This window comes from Catharus ustulatus, chromosome 3 (assembly GCF_009819885.2).
Source record: "Catharus ustulatus isolate bCatUst1 chromosome 3, bCatUst1.pri.v2, whole genome shotgun sequence".
In the NCBI taxonomy this organism is placed as follows: domain Eukaryota; kingdom Metazoa; phylum Chordata; class Aves; order Passeriformes; family Turdidae; genus Catharus; species Catharus ustulatus.
The window spans coordinates 68,024,751-68,050,982 of record NC_046223.1 but is presented as its reverse complement, the minus strand read 5'-3'; the positions used below and the strand labels follow the sequence as shown (position 1 = coordinate 68,050,982).

At 38.7% G+C, this 26,232-nt stretch overlaps 1 protein-coding gene across 1 annotated transcript in view; it reads left to right on the top strand.

Annotated features, from left to right (window-relative positions):
* SLC35F1 (solute carrier family 35 member F1) overlaps positions 1-26,232 on the top strand; it is a 229,076-nt gene that overhangs the window by 105,478 nt on the left and 97,366 nt on the right. The gene's annotated exons all lie outside the window — the stretch shown is intronic.

Here is a 26,232-nt window from a genome sequence, read left to right as displayed (position 1 = left end):
ACATTTCAATATAATCTGGTTTGGAAGAACATGCTGGACTTAAAATACAAAACATTCCTATGAAATAAATAGTGAGCTTAAACTAAGTAACAGTGATAGGAAATATCCATTTTTGCATTTCCCTCTTTTTTGCATTTGATATTATTCACTATTTTCCGCATTCCCATGTTTGTGCATATGAATGTACAATGAATTACTGCATAGAGCTGTGCTATATGTGTATTTTAAGAACCCTACTGCATTTTCTGACCTCTCTCTAACACTTCTGGGAATTCATCCTGCAATTTTGTAAAAAAGCCTTACTATTCCCACCAGGACCTCTGAGGAGAGGAGTGATCCCATTTCAAAGCAAGTCCTTCACACAGTGAATAAAGCCCCAAGGAATTGCAGAACCAATAAAAGGATCTCCCACTTCGCCTTTGCAATGCCAGGCAACGATTTTTTCTATTGGTATCACATTCAGAGCAAAATGATGCTGTAACTATGTATTATAGCAAAATAGAGTATCCAATTTGAAATTTAAGTACAACAATATTAGAACATAAACTCTTTTTTTTTTTTTTTTTTTTTTATGGATATTGAAAAAACTCCTATGCAGCAAAGATTAAAGTAGCCTGACAGCTTTGCTCCTGCTCTCTGGTTCATGCTATGCATACTGGCATTAAAAATTCAGTGAAGGGAGAATAGCCATTAAACATTCATTGGAATGGTTAAGTAGGGGCACCTCAGTGCCACCTTTTGGGATGCTGCACCCACCTCTGTCACTGAAATAGACACATGGGCTGAGGCAGGCAAGAATGTCCCATCCTGCACAGCAACTTCTCCAGCTGAGTTCTCCACCATAGTTCCTGCTGTGCATGGCCAGACATTTTCTCTCCTGCCTGATTTTGTAGTGCTGCCCAGTGCTGTTCAATAGCTGTGAATTTTCACAATATAGATAATTAATGCAAAAGGGTTTTACAAGATGAAGAGATTAATATATACATATATTTTCATCTGCTGTTACTGAAAGTATTTTGTGTTTTGTGGGTTAAAAAATGTTATACTTGCAAACTGGCAAATTACATGGGCCTTAATATCAGGGAGATCTGGCAGCAAAAAAAATGCAGATGAGGTGTGCCTGCAGATTGAACAGCATAGGGAATGGTCAGATCTGGAGCTTCCTGGGGCATATGATGGCACTGGTAAAACAGGCCAGGCTATGTGTCCCAGAGCCACACTGACCTGCTGGGAGCTGAGCCACAGCTCAGCCAGGCTTTTGATACCAGGTGAAGGTGACTCAGAAAAGAATCAAAAGAGAGACTGGAAAATATTAAAGGGAGAGATTTGATTAATTTGTTCCATTCAGTTTAACTTTTATATAGATTCAGCCACTAGAAATTCATAGTCTAAATGTAGTCAATGTTACTAAAATTCTGTGAGAGTTTCAAACAATATTCAAAGGGGAAAAAAACCAAAGCTTTTTCTTAATTCACTGTTGTACCTGATGCTTGCTGGAAGCAAAAAACCTTAGAGAGAAAAGATAACTCTCCTAGGGGCTATCTGTAAGTGGAGACCTAAATGGCAGGAAATAACGGTGGAGAAGTCTTTAGTCTAACAAGGGTGGACAAGATTCAATAGTAAATGAGTCAAGGTAAATGCAAACTAGATCTTGAACAGTGAAAATAATCTGATACTGATAGTTTATGGCAACCATCAACTACCATAAGTAGAAATTTAAAAGTCCTAACTTTTTTTTTCCCTTCAAAATGAAAGCCTTTGTATATGTAATATTGTATCTTCGTGTATGTAATATTGTATTTTTGCAGATGTTTATCCACTTGATACAGATATATCTCTTCAGCTCTTGCTGAAATCTTTGTATTTCCTTTTAGGAATCTTGGGTACTTCAAAAATGAGTCACTTTTTCTAATTACTTGTAATTAATACTTCTGGCAAATGAATGGCATGGCTGATTATTTTTTGTTTCTTTGCTTGCTTCTTTTTCCAGAAATGTTTAGGAGAGATGCAATGCATTCATTAGCAAGATGTTAACATTCATTTAACATAATTACCATCCTTTTTCCTAAGTGGAAGGATTTCTTTTTCAGATCAGAAAGCTGTGCTTTGAGCTGATCACAACATGGGAAAACTGACTTTGGTGAGGCAAGAGGAGAGCGCTGAGAAAAGCCTGAGGAGCGGGACAGCCAGAGCTTAGCATCCACCAGGGAGAAAATGGGGGCAGAACACTCTATGCAAATACTTCCTTCTCTTAAGCATTAAAATGCCAAAAGCTTATTCATCCAGCAAAATCATTATCTTTCACCAAGAGCAAAAGGAAAATTAATAGTTTTGTTCATTGAAATATTGCTGCATTCCACACAAAGAGCTATTGTTGCTTCCCAAAAGAAGAGCACTTTATGGCTGCATAGGATTCACATAATTTAGGGAAATTTTCAGTTGCATTTGCTAATTATCAAATTCTCATAAGGTGCCAACTTGCAATTTTCTCCAAGCTCTGTTTACTTTTTCTGAGGTGGACTAGAGCATCCATTTGAGAAGATAAACAAAGAAAGCCTAGGCACCATTCAAATCACACTTAAAGTGTCCAACCGTGTGGTTATAGACTTTTTACCTTCAGGTGGGTTTGTCTCATTGCTGCTGATAATTCATCCAGGACATGGTTGATCAATTATCTTTTTCACTATGTCTGCTAAGTCACTTCATGTTTGCTTTTAGAAATAGACCCAGCATCAAGAGGATAAAGAAAGGCAGGAACGTGTTACTTGTCTTTAGAAAAACATGGATTGTGGCCCTTGCACAATGATGCTCATGAAGTGGAGGATAAAGTCTGTGAACTGAAAAAATTAATAACCCTAGAGGACAGGGGTATGCCATTTAGGCTTCATCCTCCCCTAGCGTTGGAGATTTTTCCTGAAAGTGATGAGGCACAGATTATTGAGTCCCCCTTTTATCACATCCATTTTTATACCCTTTCATAACATTTGTTTACTTCATTTTCAGCACCTTTCCCTAAGAGAAATAAAGCTTTCATATTTTATAAGTTGCCCTGCAAGCATATCTGGTTTTGTGGTTGTAGTTCAGCTCAGGGCTGACCAGATAAGCACACTTAGTACAAATGGAGAACAAAATACAGTAATGGCTGGGGAAGGCTCAGAATGCCGTGACACGTCTTTGCATGTTTATGTAGCCGTTCAAAAAGCTGAGAATGTTAGGAGGGGAAGGTTACTTCCTGGGGCTGCTGATATCAGAAATACAAATAATTCTAATTACATTCTAAATTATAGTTTATAAGAGTTGCATGGTCATGCTTTGCTTCATCTCCTTGCTATTTTTCTGGGTTTTTTTCATTCTTTACAGTTAGTCTTGTAGTGGGCACAGTCCTTAGGAAAAAAAAAAAAAAAAAAAAAAAAAAGCAGCGTGAATAAAGAAGCTTTTTTCTCATCTCTTTCCATCAGCTAAACTTCCCATAGAAGCTGAACAACATCCTCTTTATCAAGATTATGGGTTTCCACATCTTGGCATATTATTTCTTTCCTTTAGTGCATGCCAGCAAACTGAGCTAAGAGAGATGAAAGTAGAGAATAAGGCCATATTTATTCACTTACATCAAGAGCATTTATTTACATGAGTGGGGCAAGTGGGATATAAAATGCATTTGAAACTATGAACTTGGAACTATTTGGACCACAGCACACACCTGTGTTTCAAAAGATGACACATCTGTAATGATCTGCCTTGCACGTGAAAAGAATTGGTATTATTAATGGAAATATGAGTGAAAAAAACCAGCTACCAGCCTTTTGAGCCATTTTAGAACAAAAACAGAGCCCAACCCTGCACCCTGTCCGAAGTGCAGCCTTGACTTGCATTAACAGGGGGATGCAGTGCTTTGACCTGGCTATTGTGGAAATGTGGACTGATGGCCTTTGCATGATTCGTGTTAAATACATACTGCTGAATCAAGGAGAAAACCTCTTGGAAACCAACCACTTTCTCTTGACAGCCTGAATGCTTTTTAAATCCCATTCACTTATGTGGGAGGATCTGGCAAGCAGGGATATTGGACCTTATATTTGGGTTCTAGTACATTGAACTACTCCAACATGAAAAGCCACAGTAGAACAAATTGTGGTTTGGCAGGTTTGGACTTGACTTTAGGGAACAATTCTTTCCTAGGAGGGTACTCTAGTACAGGAACAGGTTATCTCAAGAAGTTATAGATTATCCATCCATGGAGGTTTTTAAGTCTAGGATAAGCAAAACTAAGACTGTTCTAATCTGCTGTGGCGACAGAGCAGAAAGTTGTGCTAGATGACATCCAGGCATCCCTTTGAATCAACATTTCTACAATTCTGTGGCTTTCTCAGCAAAATAGATATAAATTAGGGTTTTGTTTTCACTACACATTCTTTATCAAAATCAAAGTAGAAACCATTATTTTTAGAGAATAAGTTAGCCAGAATCAACTCACAATTTTACTGGTAAAGTGCCGGTATTTTTAACAGGGACAGTAAGGTTTGTTCCCTTGAATCACTGAAGAGCAACACTACTGTTATTTCAGTGGAGCAATAGGGAGAATGATTTTAATTTGAATCCAGCTGTTGTTACAATGAAATCAAAAGGCAATGCAGGCTATAATAAGGAGCTAAAACCCTGTGGTTCAATAGTCAGCATTGATCTCTCTCTTATTGATCTCAGGGAAACCAAGATTTCATTCTATGGCATGAAGAGCCTCACAAGAACTTTCCAGCAGTTAATTTCCTTTTAAGTCCTTCTTTGATGGCTCAAGCAGTATTTTAAAATTAATTTTACTCATTCTTTCTGCCAAGATGATTTTTACAATTTGTAATAAATTTTAAAAAGGATAGACTTCTTACACATCCAGGTGCAAAACCTTCAGTTTGCTAAGAGAAAATGAGTCTTTTATTATCAGGACAGATCAGTTAGACTCCTGTAACTCTAATGGCCCTTCTCACAGTTATAACATTCTTTACCTGCTGTGGGTAATTATTTAAAAATAATTATTCTTACCTATCTTGAAAAACTTCAAAGTATGAGCTATAAAAGCACAGTCTCTATGGATCAGCATAGCAGAGTATTCATCCTATGCAAATTATGTTTTGGGAAACAGATTTCAGTCCATATAGTGAAAAATTATGACAGAGGTATAACAGTAAAAAAAATAAATTATTTGGACTACAGTGAAATTTTCTTGGTGTTGAAAGTTTCCTAACATTTGATGAAGCTGTGAAATGCCACCAGTCTTGATGTTACTTGCATTTGAATGGATTTCTCTGACTGAGCACATTCTCTAGCTATTTTTCATGTCTTCTTTTTAGTTTTTCTGAAAAGTGTTTCACAGCATTTCTTAAAAGAACATCCAAAATATTCTACCTTCCAGTCAGTTAAGCTTTCATGACTGCATTAAAAAATGAACAAAAAGACTTAGTATGTATAACCAATGAAAGAAAAGGAGAACAGGTGGGAGTTGATGTGCAGTAAAAGGTGAGGACTGTAGGAAGCATGTGAGGCTATGAGAGGCAGAAAGCAGAAGTGGATGTGCTTTGCTTGGGGGTAGGTAGGTGGCTGTGCTATCTTTGCAGGAAGGGGGAAGTTGTTTGGTCCTTTTGCTTCAAGAGAGAAATTGAAGAAATAGGATTCTCTAAAAAATCCAGGTGGTGTATTGTATGGCAACAACAAAACACTTTCTGTTCCAGCAGTAGCTAAGGAAGATTTAATCCAGAAGCTGGAGACCTGGAAATGAGCAAGATTGTGCAGTGTGCATCCAGAAGAGTTCTCTGTGTTGTTGGTGCTGGCTGGCAGTGAGGAGGTCTGGAGAAGAGGAAACCAGTTACTGTTATACTGGTTTACTAAAGACCAAAGAGGTCATTCAAATATTCATTGCCCTATCACCTTGCCACTGACCTGACATTGCAGCAGATCTGGCATCTGATTAATCAAATATTAAGGAAAGGTTAAAGTACAGAAATTTCACGATTGTAAGCCGCACTGAGTATAAGCCGCACTTCCGGGTGTCAGCAACTTTTCGGTCTTTGTCCATATATAAGCCACACCTGATTATAAGCCGCACGTTACAATACAGGGTGTGATAAAAGGTATCTATTCTATCACCATCTGTTGAGGGTGGGGGCAGTGGTCCTTATCTCAACGGCAGATATTCTGCTAATGGGCCATCCATTGAAACCAGACAGGACATTGTTCTTTTTCTTTTCACAACCCATCCTTCCTCCAGCGAGTCATTTTCTGCTAATGGCCATTGAGTCCCACTGTGTGACTGATAAAATTACTGCATCCCATTGGAAGTTCCTCCAGCCAGGGGAAAAAGCCCAACATTTCTTACCAAGATAAAAACAGAGGTTTTGGGACACTAAGGGAGCCCCTTTCTCCACTGGACTCCAGAGGAAAACTGGATTTCTGCACATCACCACTGGACCTCCAGAGGGAAAGTGCACCTTCGATAGGAACACTGCTTCAACTGAATCACATCTGTCACTGCAGGAGGATGCAGCCACCATTTAATGGGACTGCTACCAACACCCTGCCTGACGGGGTGTCAGGTCGTACTCTGACTTTGTCAGGGTTTGGAGTTTGTTTCTTTGTACTGTATTTCTATTTGTACTGTACTGTACTTCTATTTCTGTATTTCTGTATACTGTACTGTATTTCTATTTGAATTTCCCTAGAAAGTTCTCATATCTTTGCCTGAAAGCCCCTTGATTTCAAAATTATAATAATTTGGAGGGAGGGGGTTTACATTCTCCATTTCAAAGAGGAGCTCCGGCCTTTCTCAGCAGACACCTGTCCTCCAAACTAAAGCAGCAACTTTTCGTTCTTTGTCCATATATAAGCCGCACCTGATTATAAGCCGCACTTCAGGTTCGGACCAAAATTTTAGTCAAAATGGTGCAGCTTATAATTGTGAAATTACTGCAATTAGTTTTAATCAGTGTGAGTTTATGGTGAATACCTTTTGTCAAAATAGCTTTGTGCCTTTTCTGAGGCTGTTGCTAGTTTAGGGACTTAAAATCATCTGTTTCAGCTCTCAGCCTTTTCAACTTGCTAATACACAATGTTTTGATTAAGAAAGTAGAATGATACAAAACCAACATTGTACACACATTAGGTGGTGTTAAAACTGACATAGTGGCAATTTCTAAACCAAAACATGTTTCTAAAGCACAGAGGATAATTAACTGCATGCTATTTTACATTATTGTCAGTGGATGTAAAAAAGAGAAAACTATTCCACATAAAATTTGCAGATGGCACAAAGTTAAGGGGGTGTGGTAACAGTTGACAGAACAAGCTGTTGTACAGAGTGGTCTACTCTCATTTCTATGGACAAAATGCAAGAGAGCAGTAGGAGTCTGTATGAGGCCTAGTAAAAGGACTGTATATAGGAGTAAATACTGTGGACCGTGCTGATAGAATTGTTCTCTCTGTCCTATAAAGCAGTATCAGAAGAGGTTGAGACACTGTGTGTGGAATTGGCAGGGTATGACCTCTACTGTGAGTGTATGATGCAAAATAGATAATGAGATTTTTGATATGGAACAAGAGAATATTGAGGAGGTCTTGGTTATTTTGTGACTGGCTTTGGGACACTGTCCCATTCCACTGTCCAAGACTGAGGAATACAGATAGCTAGAGAAATTTTAAATGAGAGCCACAAGAGTGCTAATAGAACATTTCATAGTGAAAGGCTTGGCCTGCTCAATTAAACAAAAATAAGATTAGAAAGTGACTTGATAGAATTTTGTATATGTTAAGCAAAAATTGGTAATAGATCATCATGAAGCAGTAGTAGAATGAAAGCTTGTGCTACATAAATTCCTCTTTGAAGTAGTACAGATTTTAGTAGACACAGATTTTAGTAGTTAGGTAATTAATGTCTGGAGCAACATGTCAAGACTCTCTCCATTGCTGACCAATAGACAGTATTGGATACCTTTATAAAATATATACTCTGATTCAAACAGTCATTACTTTTGTGGTCTGTCTTCTACTGGAGGTAAAAGTAAATGGGTACGTGGATCCCTGATGACATTATAGCTTATTATATCTATGTCCTTTTGTTGGAACTTACACACACCTCAACCTAATCTAATGCAAAATAAAATATAAAAGGGAGAATAATGAAAAGAGAATGAATACCTGCAATAATTTTATTAATTTTCATTTTCTTTTCAAACATGTTAGCTGTCAGTGTAACAGACAGCTTCACTGGAGAAACCTTTACTTGCAAAAAACTATTCTGCAGTAGCTTCATAACCAGAAACAGCTTAGCCAGGATGCCAGGCCATGCCAAGCACAACTTGTTACAGGGTCAGCCAGCTGCTGGTGCCTCATAAAACTCTTCTGATACCGTGATTTTTCTTCAATGTATTTTGAGCTTTAGCTCTGATTTATCAACTCACTTTTTAGTTTGTGGATATTCTTTTTTCTTTCTCCTATTTTTACTTCTTTTCACACAGCGGGTAGCTGACAAAAGCCATAATATGACCTGGTTGTAGAAAGTTGAAACTACGAAAATTAGTAAGTAGAAGTAAGGTTCAAATGAGCTATCCTTGAAACAACTTAATTAAGAATCTGGTGAGTTCCCATGCCCTGAAGTCAAATAAAACTGGATGTCTTTCAGAAGGAGGATTTTGTGCAAGAAGTGCTGATTTTAGTTATAGAGTTACTCTGTAGAATATTTTGGTTGTGATGTCCTAGGTTAGATTGCATGAATGGATTCTTTCCATTTTAGTTATATCATAGCATGAAAAGTATCAAGCTGTGTATTTTTCTAAATACCCTGTGCTGCTTGAATTAGCTGTTTGATGTGAAGCTGCCTGAATGCTAGAACTAGGATTAAAAAAATGTTGGAAAAAACTTCAGAAACTCAAATTTCTTAAGGAGGAAACAGTTTTTTAAGAAAAAACAAGTGGAGGTTGCCTTTTGTCTTGTCTGATATCTATGCTGGGATGGTTTACTCATCTCAAAAGTGATCTAAATATTAAATATTGTATTGAACATTAAAAGTTCTGAGATAATAAGTGTGGTGAGGTGAGTTTGAGGGCATTTGCTTAGCAGGTTACCAGGGAAATCTGAGATACAAAAATATGTTAGGGTTTAGTAATAGATCTGGAGTTAGCAGATGTATTAAGAACTTTTTTTTTCTGTGGGAGTTTCTTCTCAAATTGTGAACCCTGCATACTTTGGGTATGAAATTACAGTTGATTTTTGTTTGCTTGATAATGAAACAAAAAAGCACTTACCCTGGCAGTCTGTATCGCCATATTCTCCAGAGTATTGACAGTGACAAGAAAAATGTTTAGCTGCTGAGACTTTCAATCTGACTCAGATTTCACTTTAAAGAATCTATTTTTCTCTGTGTCCTTTTTCAATTGATTGAGGTAAGAAATAAAGACATACATCAAGTTCACCTCAAGTGAGACTAGACATGCCATCATTGAATTTTGTCAATGTAAATTTCTTCCACAGTTACATTCTGACCCCAGTACCTGTATATTGTGAGAAAAAGAAATTTCCTGTAAAATCTTATGTGTATAGATCACAATTGTAACTGTCATACTTGCATCACAAAATAGAATCATGGAATAGTTTAGGTTGTTAGGACCTTTAAAGCTTGTCTAGTCCAACCTACTGAAAATGAACAGGGCCATCTTCCACTAGATCACATTGCTCAGAGCCACATCCAACCTGATCTTGAATGTTTCCAAGGATTAAGCTGCTACCACCTTTCTGGGTAACCTGTTCCAGTATCTAGTCTGAATGTCCCCCATTTTAGTTTAAAACCAGTATCCATTGTCTTATTAACAGACCAGTTATCTGCAGAACAAGCTCACCAAGGTAGAGGTTTCCTTTTGAAACAAAACCAGTCTAAATTGTATTCAATTTCTGTCCTGCAACACTGTGAGGAGGATGGAAGAGATTAAAAGAATGGACAAAAGAGGAGGCTGGAGCTGAATGGACATGATTTTTAAATGCCTGATGAGCTTCGTCCAGTTTGATGAGAACTGTTTCTTCAGTCAGAAGCAAGGGGAAATGGAATTGTGAGGTTCAACCTAAGCTGTGTCAGCGAAACTGTAGAAGAAAAGCACAAAGCTTCAGGAAATAGAAAATCAATATATCCAGGCAATGAAAGCATTTTTATTACAAAGAACCAAAAGGTGTCACACAACAAATGGTTTGCTGAAAATAGAAAAGAGGAAAATGTAAGGCTTCAGCTTTCCCAAGTAAAAAATAAATTGCAACTACAAAGAGACAATACAACATACTTTTTGCAGGATAAGAAGGTCTTGCCAACAAGGAGTTAGAGGGGGTGAAACCTCCAACACTGGAAGGCATCTTCCACTGGGTTTTCTTGCAGAGACTATTTTTGTGTTGCCCCTCTGTTCCCATTCTGCTTCCCACATAAAGGCTTTCCAGTAGGTGCTCATTTAATATAGAAAGGAGTCCTTTCCCTGAGATTTTTTTGGATCTGAACAGACACAACAGTGGAGAGCAAATTGAGGCAGGGAGAGCTGAAGATATCCATGGGAGGTCTGTGGCAGAACTGAATCTATGTGTGCTGAAAAAAAATCCCACAGACCTCTGCCTGCTTTTCCTGACCCCCACTGCTAGAGTAGGTAAAACCTCTGGACCGAGGACCATCCTACAAGCCATCCTGGATTACTGAAGTGCTTAATCTCTCTGACCTTGCAGAAATAATGAGACACAACAGAAAGTCTAACAAGTATTTGCCACAGGGTCAGAAGGTGCAGGACTGCTGGGTTTTTCTTAACTGCTTGACTCTGGTATGAGGGAAGCTCAGCAGACAGCGTGGCTCCAGCACGGTGCTGCTGCTTCACCTTCCATGTTCCTGGTGTTGGGCACAGGCAGACGGAAGGGAGAAGTGTCTTAAAGTGAGACAAGAGGCACAATGAGATGATTTCCCCTCCTCTGGTGGATTGACCTTGTCTGGCTGACAGGTACCCACCAAGCTGCTCTCTCCCTCCTTCACTTCAGCAGTTCAAGGGGACAAAGTAAGATAAAAAATTAATGGGTTGAGACAAAGGCAGGTAATTGATCCCAGCCAGACCCAGGGTGACCCCCAAGGACCCTGTAGGCAGGTTGTTCTCACAACAGCACCAATTCCCAACTATTCTCATTTCCAGATATTTCTTCTGAAATACAGCAATGCACCCTCCCAAATGAGTAGTTCAGGAATGCCCTAAACATTCATTAGACTAACCCAAAGATTAAGCAAGCAGTTTAGCAAAGATTAAACAAGTGATTACTTCGATGTTTCTCACTGATTTGATCTCTCCCTGTGCTCAGTCAGCAGCTTCTCAGCACCCCAAGCAGTCCCATCTCCACTTTGGACAAAATTTTTTGAGCAGGCTGCGCAGACATATTTGTAGGTCTCTTATTGCATAAATCTGTACTATCGTCATTTTCTCAGAATGTCATCTGTACAGAGCTGTAAAATCATTGACCTTTGTACAAGGTTTGTGTTGAAATTAATATTACTGTTATTATTTCTTCCTTCTCAAAGTCTTGTTGTAGTTTGTTCCATAGTGTAAATTGGATTTTTAAGTCTGATCTCTGACTATGAAACAACATGGTTCATTCTGCTATGAATGCTCTTTCTTGAACTGAAATACTCTTCTTGAAGGAGTGGTTTCTGAAGCCACAGGTCTTGAACTGTTTTAAACTAGAGGATAAATTCATGATATAATGAGTCTTCCTACTATCTGATTTATGTAGTTTGATGAATTTCAATATAGAATGTTTCATTAATATTATATAAAGAAGTGATTTGCAGGCAGATTAAGTGGTTGACACAGGTACTAAATAATAAAAGCATATAAATTAAATTCAAGCACACAATTAATGACAAGGTTAATCTGTTCTTATCTGGTCCCATGATATCTCTCAAGTATTCCTGCATATTCATAGTTGTGTCAGTTGAACTTGAAATTATTTTTTAATAAATTTATTTATATGTAACCTTAACATGATACTGATGATACTGTGCTGTACAGTGCACACAGGTAAAGCGTGGTACCTCCCAACAGCATAAACTGTAAGCTAGCAAAAAATAGTGTCTGGGTCGCAGATTTCTGCCCTTTTTTAAGGGCCATATACTACCCACCCGTGCATGCAGTAAGGAAGCTGTAGCAGCAATGTGGCATGATTTGATACCAAATTTTTTTCATTGACTACCACTGTTTTGTTTGGATAATTTCCCCTGTGAGGCCCTCAGATGTCTGTCCAGGCACTTGGCCTAGTAATCAGACTTAGGGAGCAATAGGAAAATATTCTCTAGGAAAATAATCACCCTTATCAATTTCATTTGAACATTTGAAGGGCTGTTGTCCTGCCGAATTTGGTTTTGGTTGGTAAAGATATTTTTGTATCTGTAAACAGTCTTCTATGATGTCCTTTCCATCTGTCTTCCCAAGAAAATAAACCTTGACAAAGAATTTTGTTAGTAAAATTAATCCACACTGCCAGATGTTTATGTCCAAAAAGGAGACAGAGGAGTCCTTAACTTTATTTGGATAAAGAGAAAGGCCATGGGGCATTTCCCATGAGGTCTCTCAAATTGTTGGGTGACACAGCCCCAGTTTTATCCTACGTTCCCAGCCACATCACCTGCTCCTCTTCCCCATTGGCTGAGGTACTTGGAAGGTACAGACTTCCTGAATTGCCTGCTCTGTGCTCCCCTGTAATATACAACCCCCTTTTGTTGAAAGAAAGATAGAAATAAAGAAAGAAAGTGAGAAAGAAAGAAAGAAAGAAAGAAAGAAAGAAAGAAAGAAAGAAAGAAAGAATTCTATAAAGTCTTTGTTCTTTTTCTCTAGGTTCAGGGATTTAACATGGCCTTGGCTGAGCAACAGTCTATGTTGATGAACAACATTTTCTATCATTAATAGTTTCTTCTGTTACTTCTCTATAAGTACCTGGCCCTATCTACGAGCAAATTTACACAGTCTGTTTGTAAAGACATGTCCATCTTATCCCTTACAGGCAGAATCTGTAGGAGCTGAATGACATCCTGTTTGGTAAATCATAGTACTGTATTTCACATCTATCACCAACTTTTCAGTCTTATCTGAATTTCCCTGTTCCCACTTGGGAAGGCCACTGGGATGTTACACCTGCAGCAAAATTTTCACGGGGGAAACTCAGGGGTGAGTGCCGTGGCTTTAGAAAAGCTCACTCCAAAGTCACAGCAAGCCTGTTGCACATGCTTAACTCAGATATAAGGTGGATGATCTGTGTGTTCAAACTGGGCTTTAAAAACAAGAACATTTGACTTATACTAAATAATTTAATTCAAACTGAGTTAAATTTTAGTGTATTCCATAAGTAAATGGAAGCCGTAAATTAAAAGGTAGTTTGCTACATCTCTGAAGTATAGGTACTTTACAGCCCTGCATGGCCCTTGTCAGATAATCCCTTCCACACATAAATTAAGCAGTGCGTGTTGCTCAAAAACCATGTGTAAGGTATCTGCCGTCATGTCTCAGGATGACCCACATGAACGTAAGCACTTAGCCCAGCTGTGCACTGTATATGATGGGTGCGACACTTGATTCACTTACACAGCTATGAGAGAATTTCTGACTTTTTTCAACTTGTCTTTTTTCTTAGTAGAAAGAATAAAAAGCCATCAATGGAAAACATAATGCATATCATTAGAGTGAAAGCCGATTTAATGGCCAACTTCAATTCTGAAAGGCAAGGAAACAGCTATGACTGGGATTTTATCCTTCAGTTATAACTACAGCCTTAGATACCTTTCAGAAGGATGATTTCTGCCTTCAGAGCAAATGCTATTGAATAACGCAGAAATACTTCCTAATCTTTTTAATGCTAATGATAGGTTTATGCATGTATTTTTCTAACAGTAGCAATCTAAAACTTTAGAGCAAAGTGTCTTATATGTCATGCTTACACAGAACATGATTTCTTCTCTGATTTTTCCTCACACTTTTCTACTGTCAGACTGACCCCCCTGCTCTCTCTGCTGCAAGTACAGATGTGAATCATGCTGGGAGGGAAAATAAAATAAACTTGTCAGCTGAAGGTTGTGACCACACTTGTATGTGGCTGGGAGGCAAAAGATCCTCTGGGTCCTCTGGTTCTCCTGGGTCAGGGTGTGTTTTGGCATGCTATTGCCCTGTATATGGGAAGGAGATGGCATATCAGCTGCACACACTGGGGACATCCTCACTGGCCTGGTTACAGCCCTACTCAACTGCCTGTACAGCTCAGTGCTGGCAAGGCAAAATTGTACCCACTAAGAATATATTTTACTTGATTGAGTTTTCTTTTTTTGCATATCTGAAATTTAGATGCTACTATTTTGAAGAGATTGCAGTAAAGCAACCTGGAAGACAGGGAGCAATACTCTGGCAAATATCACTTGGTTCATTTCCTTCAAGAGGACTTTATGGCTCTCCTTTTTTCACAGTTTTCATTTTAATTTAATGATTCGTCATTCTCCTTCTTTAGGTCATCAGTGACTTTGGTCATACATTTGGCACTGCAGGTTCCTGTAGGCCAGGAATTTCTCTGTCTTGACTCTAAAAATTTGCAGTTGGCGACTTCCCAGACCACTTACAGTTTATTTATTTTTATTTATTTCAAACACCTTGCAATTCTGAATTCTAATAAAACAGGAAAAATGAGATAGTGGCCTTATGTTTTTTCAGCTGAGACTGTTCCATTATTGTGTGTCAGGTCTGTAGTAAATTTACAGTGTTGACAGAGGCAGTCGTGCTGTTTCACAGAATTGAAAGGAAGAGAGGAAGGGAGAGATTTATCTTGGAGCCTAAGGGTAGAGCAGTAAACCAGAACCATCACGCTCGTTCCTAAAAATGAAGAACTTAGTGTTGTTGGACTTTTCATTTCGCAGGAGTTGAATTCTCTCCAGTTGTAATTTCCACTTAAAATGTATTTTTTCTTTTTGAATTATAAGCAGAATGCAGAAGAATGCAGATGCAGAAGTTTGGACCTCTGTGAAGTGTGAAGTTTAGGCTGAGCAATGATTATCACTGGTGTGTATTGAACAAACAGCAAAAGCAAGGAGAGGGAAACGTACTTGCACTTCACCTCTCTGTAAGGCTGGTTTTACCTTGCCCCCTTTCACCAAGTGCTTCCTTTCCTACAAGACCCTTTTGTATCCTAGAAGTTGGAAGGCAGAGAGGGCCTGTGAGAGCACCCCGGAGTTATTGCTGAATCAGGTTTGGGCACCCAACTCAAAATGCCTTAGAGGTACCTTGCTTTCAGAAAGGGGCAGCAGCAGACAGAGAAGAAAACTCAACACCTTTCAAGTCCTGCAAGCAGGCCACTCACAATTGATCCAGATGGGCAAAAAAGGGTGGGTGTTGCCTGGTGAAACCCCTCATTGCTGTAGCCCTGGTTGGTTACTGACCCATACAAGGAATTCACTCTCCATCTGTGCCTCTGCAATTTCTCTAGAGCCAGAGCACAGACATCTTTTCCAGAGGGTGACACCCAGCTCAGTAAAGCAGCCAAACTCTTAAATTGTTTGCCTAAGTGGCTTCAGGAGTCTTGTTCTGAGAACTTGCACTCATATATTCTGCCTCCTGTGATGTATGAACCACCAGATTTGTGGTAGATCTATTGAGGGTGTTTTCTGTTTCTTCATTATGAAGTTATGCCACCCTGAAACTCAGTATAGAGGCTTCACAGGCAAGAATAGGATAAAGACACTCACTCAAAGGGGAAAAAACTTCTGTGCATTAAAGAACTGTTGGGAAAAAAATGCATACAATTTTAATGTCCTTGTGTTTGTCATAATATCCATGAGCAAGCAACTTTGAGCATTACTCCTGCTTGAGGGGCTGCAGAAGTGAGGTAGCAGCAATACAACCCGCACATGGGAAAAAGCAAAAGAAGGTCAGAGCCTTAAAGAGCTGAAGTTAGAATGAGCCACAGGCACATGAGCATCTCTCCTTTGAAGTAGATGGAGATTTGGAAAAGTGTGCAATGGTTTAGTGCTGTCCTTGATGAAATGCTAATGTGGAAATGTGCAAATCCTTTGTCTTTCTGTACCACAGGTGCAATTAAGGGGCCAGCATTCAGGGGCCAATTTAAGGACATTTTTCTTAAGGTTTCTTTTACATGCTTCAAGCATATAGATTATGGAGTAGAAACTCACTGCAAAAACTATGCAAACGTATGGGAATTGCATATGCCTACTTGGGGAGAAAATGTCGCCCACAGTAACAGGGTTTTTTTGAATTCTGAGACAATTTTCAAGAGGAAAAAAAAGTAACCATTGTGTTCTGAAGTTTTAAATGTAGTTAGTTTTATCCAAGCAAAAGATTTTGCAGAACCCAGGCAGATAAATCTAATTGTTAAATTAAACATTTACAATAGATACTAAGCACTCTCTAGAACGAAAAATCGTTGTTATTTATTTTGCAAATGCATTGATATTAAAAATGGATAAATATTCTCCCTCTTGTGATAATTGAATTAGTTGTTTTAGTTTTCCATGATGATCATAGATTCATTTTTGCTCTTCCGATATTAACATGTCTTTTTTTGACCTCCAGTTGTACAAGTAAGTTGTAATTTTTTTTTAGTTGCCTAATTGTAGATGAACAGTCAGTACACACATATACATATACTTAGATTTATAAATTTTATGGGGACAGAAATTCAGAAACAATTTTTGCCACTTTCAGGAGCATCAGGAAAAATTTGAAATCATCCATCATCTTGATTCACATACATTCTATTTTCTAGGAACTCCAAGCTCATACTTCTGTGTTTCTGACAACACTGAATTAAGTTACAGTAGCATCTATCACTTGAGGAATCTTGAGTCATTTGAACTTGTTTTCCATCAGACCATTCAATCAAGATTGGCTTATCAGTGGCAGGAGTATAGCAGGAGCTGTAATGCTTTTCATCTCCTTCTTTATCAACTGTCTCTCAATAGCTGTAAGAGTCCATAAACCTCCATCAGTTTGAACTGTATTAGCTCTGTACAGTAATGGCAAGAGAGCAGTAAGAAGTGATGTTGTACTACTTTGGGCACTGGTGAGCTATTTTCCTTGATGCTGGGAATCATCCAGGTCTATTACTGTAGGCTTTCAGCTCCTCTGAGAAAACTGGGAGCTGATGATGATCTTAACTGAGCTGAAACTTTATAACTCTTTCTCATATTATCTAAAGATATTCGTCACAGTATTTATAATGTCCTGAGCCTTAGGCGTAAAAACCACTGCAAGTGAGATGAGCTAATGCAATTTGACAGTGAATTCCTCTTCTACAAGAAACAGAGAGCCATCACTCCTTCCACATCCTCATTACTTTCAACATCTGAAAGCTCAGACTGGTGCATTTAGAACACAGTAAAGATAAATATCTATCTCAAAACCACATCTATTTGTGTGCTTTATTCTTGAATGATAAAAATAACTGATCAGCAGCCCAATGACTGCCTAAATTCCATTGGCAAAAATGTGGTATTTTCAGTAGCTGTCATATGAATTTCTAGCTTGAGAAATTACAGCTAGCTCCTAATACATAATTGAGTCTCTTACTCTGTTTCTAAGACTGGAAATATCACTTTTGAATTAATTTCTGGATAATGGTGGAAGAAGTTACTTTTTAAAAAGTACCATATTCAGCAGTTGGTGTTTGTAACCAGTTTTGTAAGATCTTGTATGAAGAATTAATTCTGTCACTTGTTATTCCAATGTAGATCAAATATTTACATATTTATATATTTATATGTCTTACTTTCTCTAGTCATACTAGGGTAGACAATGAAATTTATAAAAATTTATGGACTGCAGCTAGATTTGGTCAGTTTACAGTAATTTCATGACTATAAGGCGCACCCTTTTGACTAAATTTTTCCCCCTAACCCAGAAGTGTGCCTTATAGTCCGGTATGCCTTATCTGATGTACAAAGTTGCGACATTTGCCACCCCGGAAGTGTGAGCTGTGAGCTATGGGGGGAGCCAGCAGTGCCGTGGCTGCTAGGTGGAGGCGGGCCCGGAGACCCGCGGCACCACCCCTGTTGGGTCTGGGCGGGCCCAGGGGCCCATGGCTGCCAGGTACAGGCGGGCCCGGGGGCCAATGGCTGCCGGGTTGAGGCGGGGCCTCGGCCAGCAACCGCGTGGGGTGAGCTGGGGGCGGAGCCTCGTTGCAAAAAAAAAGTGCGCCTTATAGTCCAGGGCGCCTTATCTGATCTACAAAGTTGCGAATTTTGCCGACTCCTGGGGGGTGCGCCTTATAGTCCGGTGCGCCTTATGGTCGTGAAATTACTGTATTTGACTAAAATAACCTGAAATACAATTCTTTTATCTCATGGTCATCTATAATTATACTTTTGGTTTCATCACAAAAATTGAAATATTTTCAGTCTGTCTAGTATAGGCTGAGAAGTTGCCAAGAACCGTATATGAAGAGACCCTCATTCTTAAAGAGAAAAAGCCTCTGGGGCTCCAAGTCTGGTGATTTTTTACCTGAAAATGAACCAGGAAATTGCTGATAGGGAAGACAGATGACTGTTTCAAAACCTAGGCATGTTTTTAGGGTAAGCATGTTTCTTTTTCTTTGTTAGCTCACTGGTAGGATGAAGATGACTGTAAGCAAAATGTACCAATACACACACACCATGCATCCAATTTGCTTGTAAGGATTCAAGACTGGACTCCATCAAGATAATAACATGGAAGTTTTGTCACCATACTTCCTTTGCTATCTTTAAACACGTATCTTATTTAATAATAATAATAATTTTAAAAGGAGTGCTTTCTTTGCACTTTCTTTGTCAGTGCAGCAGATGTCTCAATAGTATATGGTTAACTAGTAAGTGCAGGGATATGTTTTATGTGTGTAAAAATAGTCTTAAAAAAATTCCAGTCACTAAAGTGTTGTAAGACACACATAACTATGAGCATGTTTGTGTGTATGTGTGTGAAGTGGGGTGTAAGTGCACAGCAAATTAAGCCCATTTTCAAGAATTACTGTAATTCACAATATACAAGAATTGGGAAATTTATTAGGTAAAAGTTCATCTTAAGAAACTGCTTCAGAGAGCCCCAAGGCTTTCTGAATGTGACTTGGCTTTGTTTTCATCCGAAGTCAACAATCTGGGTTGGTCCCTCAAGCTATTACTGAAAAGCAGCAGAGCCTGAGTCTGCTGCAGCTTTGAGGCAGATGTACCTGCACCTTGACTTTACGTGATGTCCCCAAAAGGGGACAAGCCCACTTAAATCAAGTTAAAATCAAGCCCAGTTGTATTTGAATACAAATTAGAACCTTAATGTCTTGGAAAGAAAAACCTCAGAGCAGCTAGGAAAGCCAAAAAGCAAACGATAAAAAACATGGGCAGCTCTACCCATGCCCAAGATGTCCTTCCAGCCAAGGCAGTGGCTGCTGGGGCTTCTTCAACTCTAGGGAAGTGCTGGGTGCATGTCCAGGTCTGGCTGTCCTTTCACTGCCCCTCAGGACTGTCCCTTGGATGCTGCAATGAGCTGCTGGGCCCTGCTGAGCAAAAAAGCTGTGGAGCTTGATCCAGAGCTGCAGTGCAAGTGACAAGTTGCTGGGGAGGTGACAAGAGAGGATGATGAGAACAAGAAGGTGCAGAGCTCCCCTCCTACCCCCAGTTTATGGCACAGAGAATTTCTTTCGAGCCTCAGTGGGAGCTTGAGGTAGTTTGCAACTCACTCTGTGGAAAACCCACCCTTTGTTCTGAGATCCAGTACAAAGCCTGTACATCACATAAATGCAATAAAGATTTCAAAATAATGACTCAGTAGGAATTAAGTGATGGATAGGCTTGGTGTTTCATGGCTTTCTTTCTCTGTTTTGTCTGTTAATATTAGAGTTGTTTGCATTTTAAAAATATTGAACACACAGTAGTGTATGGCTGTAGTTGGGATTCAGACTTAGGTATTTCACTGCTCACCAATGGCTTGATACCTATTTACATCAGTTCGTTTTTCATTGCCAGAAATATTAAAAATGTCTTTTATTTAGACCTGCAAATCCACTGTATTTTCTTGAGATATCATCTAGAACGATTGTAGAGAATGTAGCCTATGGGAATAGTTGACCAACAGAATACCATGGCACTTCAGCCCATGAAGTTATTATCAGTATATGTATTGGGCAGCATGTTTGCTCTTAATGCTGTGAACATTTAATTATAGAATATTGGAGTGCTTCTGTAAATTGCTCTAAAGCAGTATACAGCAGCTTTGATGCATTAACTGAAGATACTTGCTGCAATCCTTGCCTTATCGAGAGAGGCAGAGAGGAGGGAAGGGTTGATTGCATGTGCCAACTTGTAGAATTTCTCCCTTGTGTAACAGGCAGGTCAGAATAAGAGGAAAATAAGAAAAGACAAGTTTCCATGCAAAATTAGTGTAAAATCTTGTTCTCTAGATGCAATCAATTTCAGAGCAATGCAGGACTAATAGGAGACTTCATATGGTTCAAAGCTACTAGAAAATCTTCAGCTTTAGCTTTCAGTGAGAGCTCAGTTGATTGTCCAGAACAAATCTTGTTAATTTATTCTTTCATAAGCTGCCTATGTCAGTGTTAAGTATGAACCACAAAATATGGAAGTAATGCCCGTGTCCTCATTAAGCAGCTATTCAAATGGGGGGTGGTGTGGGAACTTAGGAACTCAACTGCAGTGAAAACAGTCACATTCCATGCTGGATGGTATTTGAGATTTTGACATGTGCTGTTCCTGTTTTTTCTATGGTAATAGGCATCAATATATTTCTACCAGTTAAGTAGCATCTCAAAATAAGATTCCACATCCACCTGTAAGCATTTAAATAAACTTGACTGGATTTCTATAGGGGCATAACTTTAGCTTACTTTGAATCAATGTGAAGTTTTTAAGACCTTGTTTTATTTTTCCTCACGCTTTTATAGAAACCCAGTAAAATGCATTCAAGTGAAGAAGCTTGGCAAAATCACAGTGCTGTGACAGACATCATCAACTTCGCTATGACATAGCAGTCGTCAGTCTCTGAATGAAGTGTATCTGTTTTTTCTTTTTTAACTACGCGCTTGGAACGTTTGGAGCGGTAACTTCGTGTGGCAGTCATTATCATCTTGGAGAAAGCACGATCCTGCCTGCAGGCCCTTTCTAACAGTGCCATAAAGCAGCCTTTGCAGATGTGTTCCTCTAGTGAAATTTTGGCACAGGAAACGCACTGCCAGTCTCTTGTCTGCTGGAGCCTGTGGCATGCTGAAGGATTAACACACCACACACTAGAGATTAAAAGTAGTGGTAGCCTCTGTTCTTTACCATCTGAGATACTCTAAAACTGATGCAGTGGGGACTTACCAGTGGAAAGATACAAATAAAGTGCAAAAAAGAGGAGGGAAAGCACTTAAATTAAACTGACATGGAGAGTGCCTTAAAACAGGATTTAGTGTCAATTAAATAGGCCTGAATGTTTAAATCACTTGACCACCCACTGCATGTTGCTGATTCTCCAGCATACAGAAGCTGTGGTTGTGTGGCCTTGATTTTGTGCTCTGAAGAGTGTTTGTATATTCTGGGGAGGATATGGGAATGAACTAGTATTCAGAGTTAAATATTTTAACTTCATGAAAAGTAAGTACAGGATAACCTGCAGTTAGCTGTTTGGTATACTTTATTACACCAGTGTGTATGTGCAAGGAACCAAGCACTAGCTCCAGAGTTCTTTGATGTGAGAATGTCTACCTTCAGAAGTTTGGCTCTGTCATGGCTGATAAAGAAGGAGATACTCAAGTGACAAAAATTTCCATTAGCCTGGAGGAACAAGTGAAAAGGATGCACAGCAGCTACCAGCCCAGACATTTAAACAGAATTAAATAGCCCCCAATGTAAAGATGAGGCTTTGTCTTCTGGCTTCATTTCTAAAGAGACAATAAAAAAGTATTTTTAAAATTCTGTTAGTATGCTGTGAAAAACCCATTTAACAATATGATACCTGGAGGTTTAGGAGTAATTCTGACCTACTTCTCACTTTGAAATACCCATCTGATCCAAGGTTAATTGTTGGACTGAATGACCTTTTCCAGCCTAAATGATTCAATGAGTCTATGCATTTATGAGATCAAAGTGTAACTATAAGCTGAAGACCTTTCTCTGTTTTGACTTGGTTTGAGAAAGTACTGTTGGTGTTAGTGAGGGAAAATGGGATTTTTGAAGAATTGTTTTATTTTGATTTAAATAGAATACAAGTAGAGAAATAGAATAGCACTCGGCTAAAGAGAAGTTGGATCCTGAAAGGCAGAAACCCACATTTTTATAAAGCTTTTTGTACTGAGATTCTCTTTTTGATGTGCAGTTTGAAGGCCATCAAACTACATAGTCTTTCTTCAAGGTATGAATTAATATTGCTTCCTCAGTGAATCAAGGTGCTACTAAAGCCAGATAGACCAAAGGCTTAGGGAAGAAATCATCCCTTGTACCAGTCTTTGAGTGATGGAGCATATGAAAAGCAACACAGAATAGGAGAACACTCCTATCTCCTGTTGCAGATAGGAGACATGTTATATATTTCAACAGTATTATGATTTTTGGGGGAGACACTTATAAGTACCAGAGATGTCAGCACTGAGTTAGTATCTTTTTACTTTGTCTAAAGGAAATAGTAGGTTTTCCACAGCCATTGAAATCTTCTTTCTAGTGTTTGCTTGCTGCTTCCTCTTAAAAAAGATTGGGTATGTTATTATTCTTATCCAGGAATTAAAGGCTCAGAAGTTAAGACTCTTGTATTATTAGATTGTCATTTGCAGGAAAAGAAATTAAATACAGTTAATGTCACCAGCATTTTTTGTAAAATTCAGGTGTCTTACATTGGTTATTAGGTTTATCAAAAACTTGTATTTTTCTATATAGACACTGACATTGTCACCAATTTAAACAAGTAATTTAAGATTTGCTTCCACTTTTCTGTTTGGTAAGAGATGATTTATTCTCTTTGGCCAAGGCAAAAATGAGCATTTTATTGATCTTGTGATTTGCTTTCTCTCACTTTTCATTTTGTTGCTGTTTTCCGTGGTAATGGCTAGTGTGTCACAGCCTACAGTGGTGAGAGAAGGGAAGGACACAAAATCATCTGTGCCGCTGCTTGTCATTCATGTCTGTAATGGGCATATTACTAGGTGTGGCAGGAGAGTTTAATGGGGGCATGAACAGACTTAGCAATAGTGAAATTTTATAAAATAGATCAACTTTGCTTCAAGTCTGAGCATTTAATGGGCACTTGAAGTAGTTCTCCTTAAACATCTAACATGCTACTCTCTGCACTGATGAAATAAGATTTCAATCTTTCTGTGTTATTCCATCAACTGTGAAATGTTTAACTAAGTCCTGACTGGAAGAGAAGCACAACAGCTTGGTTTCAGAATGAGTTTTCTTACATAATTAGAAATACCAAATGTGTGCAAAATTCAGAGACAAGCAGTATGTATGTACTCCATATCATTTATGTAGTCAGTGTTTTGAAAGAGTGACACTGATGGTACTACTTGCACTTGGACTCTCACAAAGTAGTTTTCTGCAGTTTTTACATTCTGTTTTTATCTAAAAGACAATTTTTACTCAAAAGCTCTTTCAAATACAGAGATTATACTGATTCAAACTTTACCTACAGACTTGGAGGTGTTTAGGTTCACAGTCTTGATTTTTGTTCATATCTATATTTATTGAACTCCAACTACCCTTTGTGTTCATTGATGATTTCAATAATACAGTAGCAGATGGATTTTTGGACTTATTTTGTAATTGGCAGAAGACATAAGAAAGTATTCTCAATGAGTTTTTAGGAATAAGATCATAAAATTTGAATTACCTTCTTGTTAGTAAGTTTATGAAGTGTAAAATACAGAAGCTGAGGACAGGCTGTATGCATGTATGTGTGTGTGTGCTGGAGACATCTACTCTTTAGGAAAACCTCCACTTGTAGATGTGGTTGAATGGCTTGGTAAAGAATCATCAATGAAAAAATATGGTTGTTTTAGAAATTGCAAAATAACAATGAGAGAATCAAAACCAGAGAGGGCTACAGCTATCAAACACAGCTTTGAAATTTACCTGGTGTTTTTCAGGTTTCGTTGGTTGGATTTTTAATGCAAATGTCAGCACAGACTGGTTAGGCCTGGTGATACACCTGAATATAGAGAGCTGAGCTAAAAAAATATGCCTTTTGTAAGATCTCATCAAATTTCCCACCAGTCTGGAAAAAATTTAATGTGGCTCTCAAGAGCTAACAGCCCTAGTGAGCAAGAAATATGTTATTGTGAGAATCCTTTCCTGAGAGAGGGTATGTTTAGCTTTATGGAAATCTAAGCAGGATCCAAGATGCTTCTCTTCAGAGCAGGTGCAGTCCCACAATGAATGTAATATGACTTTCCCTCACAGGCACAGCTGAGATACAGAAACACACCTGCATTTCATGTAAAGTGGGCTACAGATTTGCAAACATCTAATTTGCTAATGAAATGAAGCTACAGAAATGGCAAGAGGACAACCCTGTATGAAACTTAATTATAGAAGGATGTAGGAAACAATATCCAGTGAAATGAAGAACTGTAAACAAATGTGCAAGATTAATATGTGGATTTAAATTGTAGTCACTATTCAAATTTCCTATTTCCATGTCAACAGCAGAGCAGGTAACAGCAGGAACTGAGGATCAATAGTGTAGGCAGATTTGTATCATGATTTTGGATGCCACCACTGTTGAGTGTGTTTGTTTCCCCTGGTTGCGTTTCACAGTAGAGTGAGCAATGTGAAAAGGGAGGTAGCAGTAGTGGAGTCTTACTTGCTGCTTGTCCAGTAGTCTCCCGTCAAAACACAGGGTTTAGCAGATAAAGTTTGTTCTTCACTCTGTGTGTCAGGCTGTTTGTCAGCGAGGTATGTTAGCTGAACATAACTACCCAGCCTCATGTGCTTTCCAGTGTCTCTTTGGTTAAATCACGCCATGACTGACACTGTGACACATTAGTGGGAGGATTGTTTATGAGAAAAAGGGAAACAAATCTGACACTTGAGTTTACCAAGTTGTGGGAGCACAGATGCTCATCACTGCCAAACAGGTGGAGCTGAGGTCAGGGAAATCTGTCAGGGAAAGTAAAGCAGCCTTGAAGCAATATTTTTTTGTAACTGTCTGGCAGAGAAATACTGTTATAGTTGAGCAGGGTGCTGCCCTCCTTCCTCTACTCCCTTAGCATTGCCTAGTTCCCTTTCCTCATTCCATGCTCAAATGAGACATTGCAGAACATGGTCCTCTCCTTTGTGTCTTCCCCTAGGGAGCTCAGCCCCTCTTTTCTGGGAGCTGGTGACAGCAGCAGCAGCAGTGGGGAGGGCTTAGACTAGATGTCCCCTTTGGATGCCCTTTTGCTCTCCCTGGCATTGTTTTTACTTGTTTCTCTACCAGACCAACACTTCTGCATTTCATTCTTCTGCATGGAAAGATGTAGCTGTAGAGCAAGCATGGTCAGCAAGAGAGCACTGACATATCTTCATGGGAAAGCTCTTAAGGGTAATTAAAAAATACAGATATTCCTATGTTGTGGGCATAGAAGATCCTGTGACAAAATTTGGAAAAGGAAGATTGTTTGGAGCCAGTTGGACTGTGTAGTTAGATAATAAATTCTAAAAGAAAGTAAAAGAGATGGAGGTATTTGGAGGGAAAAAGTCTTTCAGATATAGCAATTTCTGCAGTAAAGAGAAAATTATAGGAAGACAGAGAACTTGCACACAAGAACTATTTGAGACCTGTGGGGAAAGAGAATGGGGTTGTAATAGGAGAATGCAGAAACTACTGGGGATGAAAAATAAGAAAAACACATTAAAGCAAAAAGCCTAACCAGAAAGTACATTTCTAACAACCAGAAGGAGACAGGAAGGGGAAAATTGGAATCTCCTGTTCCCATCAAGCAGAAGAGAAAGTAAGAAGTGGGAAAGATGAAAGAAAATAGAAATATATTTTTTAGTAGATAGAATAGTTTATATGATGAAATGTATATTCATCTTGATGATGAAGCATGATCCTTTATCTTCTTTTTCTCTTTGGCTGCTAAATCCTGAAAGAACTATGTTTCCCACTGTGTCTGAATTATACTCCTGGGTCTTTCTGTTAAGGAGGATGGTTGAAGGAAGCTGTACTGTGTTTTGGTGCATTTAAACTATCATTTATC